The sequence below is a fragment of the Phasianus colchicus genome, chromosome 28, assembly GCF_987193195.1.
Source record: "Phasianus colchicus chromosome 28, bPhaCol1.hap1.1, whole genome shotgun sequence".
NCBI lineage: Eukaryota > Metazoa > Chordata > Aves > Galliformes > Phasianidae > Phasianus > Phasianus colchicus.
In genome coordinates, this window is record NC_143463.1 from 2,447,577 (window position 1) to 2,457,764 (window position 10,188).

The window sequence follows — 10,188 nt, forward strand, 5'->3', positions numbered from 1 at the left end:
AGGAGGAGAGCTTGTAGCGGTTTGAGAGGAAGATGCTGCAGTTGGGCTTGATGTGACTGCAGTGGTCGTTTCTTCTGCTTTGCTTGATGTTTCCGTTGTTGACATGGGAGTTGTAGTTGTTTCAACAATAGTAGTCAGTGGAGGGGAAGAGCTAGCTACTGTTGTTTGGGATGGTGATGTGGCGATGGGAGAAGCGGAGGCTGTTTCTACAGGTTTTGCAACGACAGCTGCACTTCTGTTTATGAGTAGTGTACTCTTTAGTGTAGAGCTAGAGGTTGTTGCCTGGGTAGAGGTGGGTGGAGATGTGGTCCCAGCTGGAGAAGTGGTCTCCTGAGCAGTGGTTGCTGCAAGAGGTGATGTGGTAGTGCCTGGTGTGCTTGTCAGAGATGCAGGGGTGCTCGTGTGTGATGTGAAGATGGTGGTGGAAGTTGTGGTGCCGGCGCTAGTGCTGGTCAACAGAGCAGAAGTGGCTGTGAGAGCTGTGCTGGATGTTGCAGCGGTGGATGTTTCAGCAGCCGGACTGGAGGTTTCTTGCATAGTTGAGGGAACTGTGGTTGTTGTCAACAGTGCTGTGGTTGCTTCTGGAGTGGAAGAGCTCGTACTTGTAGTTTCAGGGGCAGATGTTGCTGGGGTAGCAGTGGTGGACGTTTGTATAGGCGTGGAGGAGACAGTGGAACTTGTATAGAGAGGTGAAGTGGAGAGTGTTGATGTGGAGGTTGGTGTTAGGGTAGATGTTGGTGCAGTTGCAGTCTCAGTTGGAGTCGTGTTCTCCTGAGTAGTGGCTAGAGGAGCTGCTGAGGTGGTTGTAGGAGATGGGCTTGTTGCAGGAGAAGAGGTGGACGTAAGTGGGGAGGTGTTTGTCGGTGATGCTGTCTCAGGAGGAGAGCTTGTAGCGGTTTGAGAGGAAGATGCTGCAGTTGGGCTTGATGTGACTGCAGTGGTCGTTTCTTCTGCTTTGCTTGATGTTTCCGTTGTTGACATGAGAGTTGTAGTTGTTTCAACAATAGTAGACAGTGCAGGGGAAGAGCGAGCAGGTGTGGTTTTGGATGGTGATGTGGCGAGGGTAGCAGTGGAGGTTGTTTCTCCAGGTGTGGATGGGAGGGCTGTACTTGTGTTGAGGAGAGATGTACTTGTGCGGGCAGAAGTAGAGGTGGGTGGAGATGTGGTCCCAGCTGGAGAAGTGGTCTCCTGAGTAGTGGTTGCTGCAAGAGGTGATGTGGTAGTGCTTGGTGTGCTTGTCAGTGACGCAGAGGTGCTTGTATTCGGCTTGAGTATGGTGGTTGAAGGTTTGGTGTCTGCATTATTGCTTGTTATCAGTTGAGTTGTGTCTGTGTTATCTGTGCTGGTTGTAGCAGCAGTGGATGTTTCTGTAGTATGTTTTGTGGTTGTTTGCGTGGTATGAACTGCTGTTGTTATAGTCTCTAGTGCTGTATTTTTCTTTGGGGTGGAATTGCTAATTTTTGTTGCTTCATTTTTAGTTGTTTCCATGGCAGCTGTTGTGTTCATTTCGATTGCTGTTGTATGGTTTGATTCTGTTATAAAAAATATGAATGGGTAAGTTATCACTCAGATATAAGAATCTAGGAATCACTCAGGTTGGAAAAGACCTTAATGATCATCGAGTCCTACCACAATCTAACCATACTACCGTAGCTCTAGCAATCCTGTGCTAAATCATGTCCTTGTTTTAATGTTTAATGTTAATTGAAGGGATCTTAATTGTGTTCCTTCATCCCATCAAGCTTTTTCTTTTCTTTTATTGTATGCCATATGCATGATTAAGTAGCAGAATATTTCTTTTCTTGCATGCTGCTTTTGGTTCTGCTTTCATTTCCAGAGCACCAGAGCTTATCCTCCAACCTCCTCAACCTTCTTGGTTGCAAGCCAGCCTCAACCTAGAGACTTTATTGTCACAGTAAGTTGCTGTGCTAAGCAATCTAAGCATTGCTGTTTTTTTTTCATGTCTGGGCACAAATCAAACCACCACTCTTTCCTTCTTGTGCAAAAATTATGGCCTACCCTCTCTTAATTCCTTTGTCTTTGTTGTTATTTTTCTTAGATTCTAAATTCGTTCAAGCTTGACTCTAGCATTTTTTATTATGAGAGAGCTCAAGAGGCTGTAGAATATTAAAAAGTATGGTTACAATAAGGATTAAAATAAACAAGAAACCTTGAATGTTCATGGAGGAATCACTGAAACTGCATTCCATTATAAAAAGGTGTGGATTGTATAAAGATTAGGAACACTTTTGTTGCTAAAATGCTTTTACTGGGATATTTATTTATTTACTGAATCATAGAGTCACCAATGTTGGAAAAGACTTCCGTGGTCATCTAGTCCAACCATCCATCATACAATTTGTTTGCTGGCTAAGCAGCTCCTGGCAGAAAGGTGCAGTGTTTCAGTGAGGTGCACCAAACTAGTACACTAACAAGCAAATTGGAAGCACAGTATATTGATCTAAGAATAATTGGATGAGTTGCATACACTGAAATATTAAAATGGAATTGCACACTTACTGATCTAAGGACGTTACCTGTCCTTCCACTATTCACAAAGAATTCACCAAAACATCCACATCTCATCACATGAGTGCTGTAATGCCTCATAGATTTTCTAATCCCAGTCAGAAATTTGTAGGGCAGTAGAACACTAGTTTTTATGCATTACATCAAGGCTGAGGCTTTATGCTATCCAATGGGAAAAGGAGAATATTTTCATCTCAACTGGCACAATGCTACCCCTTTAAATTCTGGCTTTGGGCTGAAATCCTTTTTTATTTTATTTTTATACACGAGCTAAGATGAAAATAACCAAAAGGCTACTGGGAAAAGTCAAAAGTAATGCAATTTTCATACATGTAGTTGATGAGCTTGCATCATTTAAAGCAATGTGTAATTCCCACGTTTCCTCTCTGCTTCAGAATCAAAAGTCTTAATTCTCTTAACACTAAACAAATATTACTTAGGACATTGGTTGGATAAGCAAAGGGATTTTATATATTTTTACAAATTTGTTTGAAACTAATTCTCCATTCACTTCTGCTGAATATCCTTGCTTGAATGGCTCTGAAAGCCATCGGCACTTCAAGTCCTAAATGTCTTAGTTGTTTTAGAAAATGAGATTTATACTCATTTGAGTAGTCATTCAAGCCACACTACTTCTATTCTTTATAGAAATCAAATAGCCCAAACTGGAATTTAAAAAAAAAAAACAAAGACATCTTGACTTTTTAATGGTTGAATGCCTTCAGCATTTTAAATCCATAGCTATTGACAAAGCTAATTCTCATTTTATAGGAAATACTGTTTCAATGACCTGGGAATTCCAGAACCTCAGACCGTACAGCATTTTGTTGCCACTGAAAATGTCTTTATTTTCAGATGCCCCTCTATCACCACTTTTATGGGAAAAAAAATAAAATCTGAAAACATAGCATTTTCAAATTATTTCTAGCTTTGATTATTTTCCAGAAACATGCTCTGGAGTATTTTTCCCTCTTTCTATGAATTAAAAAGTGAGGATTGTACATAACAGTTTATCAAGGAATTATTAACATCTCACTCATTCTTTAATAATACATAAGAAATTAAATCTGGTTTCTTAGAACCAGACATGATAATCTGTTCTGGAATTTGCTAAACAAAACTAGTTCAGTACCTTTCCATTTATATTCTTCAATAATAGTGAAGAATATTCTTCAATAATAGTGAATTATCATGTACTCCTATCCATTCTTTTCTACTTCTAACTGATGAAGAACTTCATGCTAAATGATGACAAGGCAATGAGCTCAATAAGTTTGCCACTTAGAAGACTTTATGGCAAAGGTATTTTCCCTAGTTCTATATTTCTAAATAAACTGACAGTATTGCTTAAGTAATTACACAGACACAAGTGCAGCATTTTATCCTTGGTTACAGTTTTTAGTGGTAGTAATTTCATTTTAAAGTATGTAGACCTCTACAGTAATCATTTTTTCAGAGTAGCACATAATTAAACTTACCTGAAAAGCAGCAAAATGCAAGGATAAGGTATATAAACTTATACCAAAATAAATTTGTTGTCCAATCCATCTGTTTTAGGCTGTGGTTTCACCAGATGAGTCCAATCCCTTCAGTATCAGCTCTGCTCTTAGTAAGGTAGAAATAGCTCTCGCAGGGAAGGGAAGAAGATGAGTCTGATGGTCAAGGTGCAATGTTCTTAAACTTAAGCACCTTGCATAATGCCTCTGCTTTGTTGAGGGTTTGATGAGTGACACACCTGCTAGTACCTTACAGACCAAGGATTTTAAAATTAGAATGTGGTACTTTCCCTCTAGGTAAGGGAAATAAGAAGCTCGCTGTTTGAAAAGGTCAGCGTACATTAATCTGAGCATGAAATAATCAGGAATGGATACTCGTTTACACCCTTAAGAAGGCCACAATCACACATTCATCCCTTAGATATTTAAGTTGAGGGTGGATACGCAACAGAAAGGAAGACTTTCAGTCAGTAGTTTTCTGTGTTTCAGTAGTACAGCTTCTTGTATGGATGAGGAAACATCACTCGGTGGTGTTTTGTGAACAGCTGTGTACTAACCAGCTTGATTGCTAAGAAAAACCCCATTAGCCTCATCCTTCCTAGCTGAATCATATGGATTCTTTGGGGCCAAGATTATTTCTCACTGCTGTAACTGCAAGCAAGCAACTCTACGTAGCCTCAGTCATCCCCTGAAGTATCTCCCCTTGCATCCAAATGAGAGAATAGACAAAAGGTTTCAGGAGAACACATGGAAGGGATGCATGACAGTAGACAGATGAATAAAGTGGCAAAATTCAGCAGATTCGTGTGATGCTATTGTTATGGGCAGTTTCATTTAAGGAAGACAGGCTGCCATGTGCCACGAATTGAGAAAATAATTTAAAAGCTTTTTTGAACCATTGACAATATTGGATGAGTTTGACATAAGTTTTGTGCCTGATGATTTCTTGATCATGATTCATCTGTGAAGGGCATGAAGGTCTACAGGTGTAATTTATGCCACAGACTTTGGCTCGGAGTTCCTTCACCCCTTAATTTCCATCCTCATTCACTTTTTCTGTTTCCTTTTTCTCACCGTTCTTCCAAAACTGAAATTTCTTTTCCAAGATAGACACAGAAATAGCTGGTCACAGTCTGTATTTTCCATTAGATTCTAGTGAACTGTTCTCATTATACTGTGCTTTGACTAGAGGAAGGGCCAACAACCTTTTCATGCCTTCTTCCTGGTGGACAGGCTTTGTGATTAACTCAGTTTTGTCACTGTCAACAGCAGTGCAGACTGGGGGAGGAAATTTTCAACTAGCCATTCCTATAGAAAGGTGGATGTTTTGTCTGGAAGGTCTCCAGCATGCAATTAGAGTTTAACACTTACTTTATAAGCATTAATAGTTTGTTTTATTAGATTAAAAAAATCATGTTAAATTTTCTCTGTTGTACAAATTGGATACAGTTCTGCCTTGAATATCTGTGGGGTTTTTTTTTGTAAATATTTGAGATAATTTACATTAAAAATGCCCTTTTTTATGGTTGAAGAAGTAATAAAGACCAATTAATATGTTTATGACAAAACTAAAGTAAATTCAGTTGTCCTGCTTGAATAACTAAATAGCTGTTGCTCACATAAATATTATTCTTCTGTAAAATGCAGTTTCCATCTGTTTACGTGTTGTGTAACATATAAAGATCAGCAGTTCCTCCCAAAGTTTCTGAAATTACGGTAACTACAATATGTCATGGTCCAAGGGACTGACGTGTATGTTCTGCATTGTGCAAGCAGTTAGGTAAGCTGAGCACCTGTCCTTGACCTTTCCCTCAAGTGTTAGTAAGGGAGAAACGATGTGTGATTCACAACTCACTTCTGCTCGATGGCTGTCTTTATTATGAGTTTTCTTTCATCTGTATGCATAAAATCATTCTAAAAAAAATGAAAAAGAAAGAAAAAAAGGTGCTCCCTGTATTCTAGAGAGCTGGAGAGAAAGAGGGAGGCTGTATGAAAGAGCACAGTGAAAAATAAAATTGAAGCAAATCAGCTTTGCAACTCACTCTGAAAATATATGCAGAGATGTGTGTAGATGTGGTATTTAGGGTCATGGTGAGTGGGCAATATTGGGGGTAGGCAGATGGTTGTACTGAATGATCTTACTGGTCTTTCCAACCTTAATGATTCTATGATTCTGTGTGGTATTTAGGATCATGGTCAGTGGGCAATATTGGTGGTAATTAGATAGCTGGACTAGATAATCTTAAAGATCTTTCCAACCTTTATGATTCTACATATAAGCCCTGCTTTCACTCTAAGTATAAATATCCAGAGGAGACTGCTTATTGTTTCATTTTTCAGCATCAAAATCCTACAAGGAAGAGCAATGGAGAGACATAACAGGTGGACTTCATACTTCTACAAAATAAAGAACTTGCAATCAAAATTCACTCATGGAAACAGATCCTATCAGAAACACCTCTGTGATTTAAAGGCAATGTTTGCTACAGGGATAACCTGAACTCCCATTAAAAGAAAAAAAAGAAAGAAAGAAAGAAAGAAAGAAAGAAAGAAAGAAAGAAAGAAAGAAAGAAAGAAAGAAAGAAAGAAAGAAAGAAAGAAAGAAAGAAAGAAAGAAAGAAAGAAAGAAAGAAAGAAAAAATGAAAAAGGGAAGTTTCCATGAGGTTTCTCTAGTAGCATTCACCCGAGGCAGCATCTTTACTCATCCAATTGTTTGTACCTGTAGGGAGGGGGCACCTACCTGTGTACACCTCTTTTTGTGCACACGTAAATGAAAGCGAAGGTCTGACTAGCCTGGAAAGAATGAAGAACCTTCTGAAGGGCTCATGGTTATTTGGTTTTGAAGCCTGATGTTTTGACTAGGGGTGAACTTCCTTATGAGAGCTTCAGTTCTCAAACAGAATTAATTCCTGCACTTCTGCTGAGGCGGCAAAGGAAAACCTTCATTGGGAAACATGAGCACTTCTCTAAATCACTTGGAAAACAATTCATAAGAAATGTCATTCTTTGACTGTCCTGTCTTAATGAGCACTCCATAAAGCGCACTGCTTGATTTATCAGGTTTCAGCACTCTGTTTGTAAATGACTACTTCCTTCTGCTGGCATTAACAAAGAATTGCACTTTCAACGCACATCAGGTAAGAGCTGTGGATGGAAGTGGTTTCTTCTTGTTCCATACTGTTTTATTTCCGTTTGCTTCTGGATTAGGGCATCATTCATCTGCCAATCTCCTCCCAACAGCTCTGTGCTGAGGGAAGAACAGCTCTGGCTCAGGTGCTGCTTCAAAGCAGCACAAGGACATGGTGGCCCAGATGGGTTCTCAATACCACATGCTCCTCCTAGCCCTGCATAGCAGCTAAGAACCATTCCATAGCACAAAAAAAAAATCTTCTGAGGCATAATCTGTCAAATACCATCGCAATTTGTGCATTGTTTGGCTTAAAATGTTCATTTAGTGGTCAATGGATGTGTACCAGTTTTAACCAGTGACCCTCTGGATTCCTGCAGCAATTATACAGGCACAATCTACAGCCCTGTGGGATGGATATTGAAAGTCCTTTTTTTTTTTTTTTTTCTCCCCCCCCCCCCAAAAAAAAAAAATATATCTCTTTTTACACTGTGAATTAGATTTGTGTTCCCAGACCTGACTGGAAATGTACCTTCTGGTGTTTGCACTGTGCTGAACCAGACTGGGACTCTGCGTGCAGAAATTGCAGAGATGTTTTCTCTCTCAGGTGCTGAACTCAGATAGGAGGATGCCTGCACTCTGGAGGTAAAATCACAGAACATGCTGGAAACAGCTTTTCTCCATTTACTCAAATAGAGGAAGTTAGGCACAAACCCATCAAGCGCTCAAAAGTCTCTCACTGAATTATTACCAGAACTTGGATCTTTTTGCTACCCAAATTTAGACACTTGTTTCCTTTGGCAGCGAGAGAAAATAGAACAACCTCAAAAAGCAGAAGTTGCAGCTTTGATCCATCTCTCTGACACCTCCGTTATTGCCACCTCCCTATAGCTGACCAACCACCTGCAGGAGCCTCACCTCTCAGCACAAGGCCCAGGCCACAGCCTGCTCCAGCTTTTTGCCCCAAATCATCCTGCCTTGACTTCATGCACTGTACGCACGTGTATGGACAGATATCCTGCAGAAAAATTTTCAGTGCAACCTGATGCAGTTGGTTCTAGCTTTGCACATAGACATACGGAGTTGACATATAAATGCACACACACCATTTTCTTTTAAAAAACCTTCCCCTTCCATTGTACAAAAGTTACGGTTCCCCTGGAGCACTGCATGAAATAACACAGGGTGCATCCTACCTGTTGTGCACGTGTTGAGATAAAATGCCGAGACTACGAATGCAGCTTTTACAAAGCATTGCACTGAGCGACGTTTCCAGTTCATTTTGTTGCCTTGAGACCACTTGTCTGCATGAGAGATCGCTTCAGGCTCCTCGCAACTCTGCTACCTCTGCAAGCAAATTGCAAGTGTTATGGAAGTAACTCAGGTAATGCAAGCACGTTGCTCTGTTAGTTGAGCAGCTGACACACCTTAAAGTCCTGCTTGGTTTAAGAAGCCTGTTGTTACCTGGGCAAGAAGGCTGTGGACCCGAAGTGTTGATTTATGGTTACAAAAATGCAGTTATGTTTGTGAATCCATTTCAAGGTTTCACGAGGACCTGTACTGCCGGCGAAATCTTTGTATGTAAAAATGGGTTGTGGGAAGAGCAATGTAAAAGCATTTGAATTTAAAAGAAGAAAAGAAAAAGGGGGGAAAAAAAAAGAAAGGAAAGAAAGAAAGAAAGGAAAGCATGGAAGTAAATGTGAAGTTTACGTATCAATCTGGGAACAGGGCAGGTCTTAAAATGCAAACATTGCCATCATTGAATCAGAAAATGAGTCTAGGGCACCCAACTGCCTAGACTTTGGGGCCAGGGGGGGGCTAGGACAGAGGCAGGCAGTCATACAAGGGCTCTTTTGCCCCTCAGCTGTTTCATTTCATCCAGAAATGTGCTGGCCCTATGATTCCACAAGAGACCTCTTCTGTTGCCCCCACACTGACAGTAGAGGGATGAATCGAGATTACTGCTCCACAGAAATGAGCCACTTTACCTCTAATCCCAGTGCTGCTGCAGTGAATGTAATGGTAACTCTGCCATAGCTTCAGGTAAGGACCAGGTACCCAAAGAGCTGAATGATCATCAGTGCCAGTCCGAGCAGTGGACTGGAGATGTTCATAAGTGTCATATGGGAACTGGAATGAGACTGCTGAGCTTCATACCAAAGCAATACCACTCATCACATCCCCTAACCCTGACTGAGACCCTCCTGTCCTACCTAGGCATAGGTTCTGCAATGGCAGATTTTTTAAACAGAGACATGAGACAAAACTATAATCTAGGAAGTACTCCGTGTCTCCAGAAATGAAAAATTTGAAATCTTGTTATTATTACATTTATTGTTTGACATGGGGAAGGGGATGTTCTGTGGAGATTGGTATCTATTCTGTCTGATACCAGTTTATGGGGCACAGCCCACATCTGACTCTGAGCCCTCGTTGTGTGTGTGCTCTGCTAAGAGAAACAGGACAGGGTCCCTATTGTGACTTGTGAGAACCACTAGAGTGCATCCTATACCTCATAAAGCAGCTTTGCAGGTACAGATGAAGAGCAACAGCGAGTTTTCGTAAAAGGCTGATGGAAAACTAGAGATTTTTAAGGCAATTTGTTTCTGGAGCGGTTGTTCTTTGCTCAAAACATGTGAGGTTGGTGGATTTCTTCTGAAGCAGCTGCTACAGGTGGCACAAAGGGCTCTGTGCTGCACGAGGTTGTGTTTCCAATAGTGGTAGCAGTCTGGTGGTCTTTTAGTTACAGCTGATATTGGTGCAGATTCATGGCAGAGTATTGGAACTCTTGTTGTTCAACCAACCCGTTTTGTCTTTCTGTTTGACTTCGGATTAAATTCTGTATTGAATCTCTTCCTCCTCTTGGAAGCTGCCAATGGGTAAGGGCTGAGGTAAGCAGCTCACGTTGGGGTGTGAAGGAGGCAAAGGCAAAGCTAATGCAGCGCAGTCTCTTCCATGTCTTCCCTCCTAGCAACACACAACACACAAAAGCCTTTGTAGTGGGAGTGGAGGGAGAGGTCAGCCCTTGTCAGTGT

General features: G+C 40.9%; 1 long non-coding RNA gene across 1 annotated transcript; it reads left to right on the plus strand.

The window, feature by feature from the left end:
- The first annotated feature begins 1,019 nt into the window (after nt 1-1,019).
- Nucleotides 1,020-6,525, plus strand: LOC149914726 (uncharacterized). The gene is made up of 3 exons (XR_016460234.1): nt 1,020-1,554; nt 1,838-1,915; nt 6,366-6,525. It is a non-coding gene; the product is annotated as an uncharacterized LOC149914726 (long non-coding RNA).
- The last annotated feature ends 3,663 nt before the right edge of the window (nt 6,526-10,188 follow it).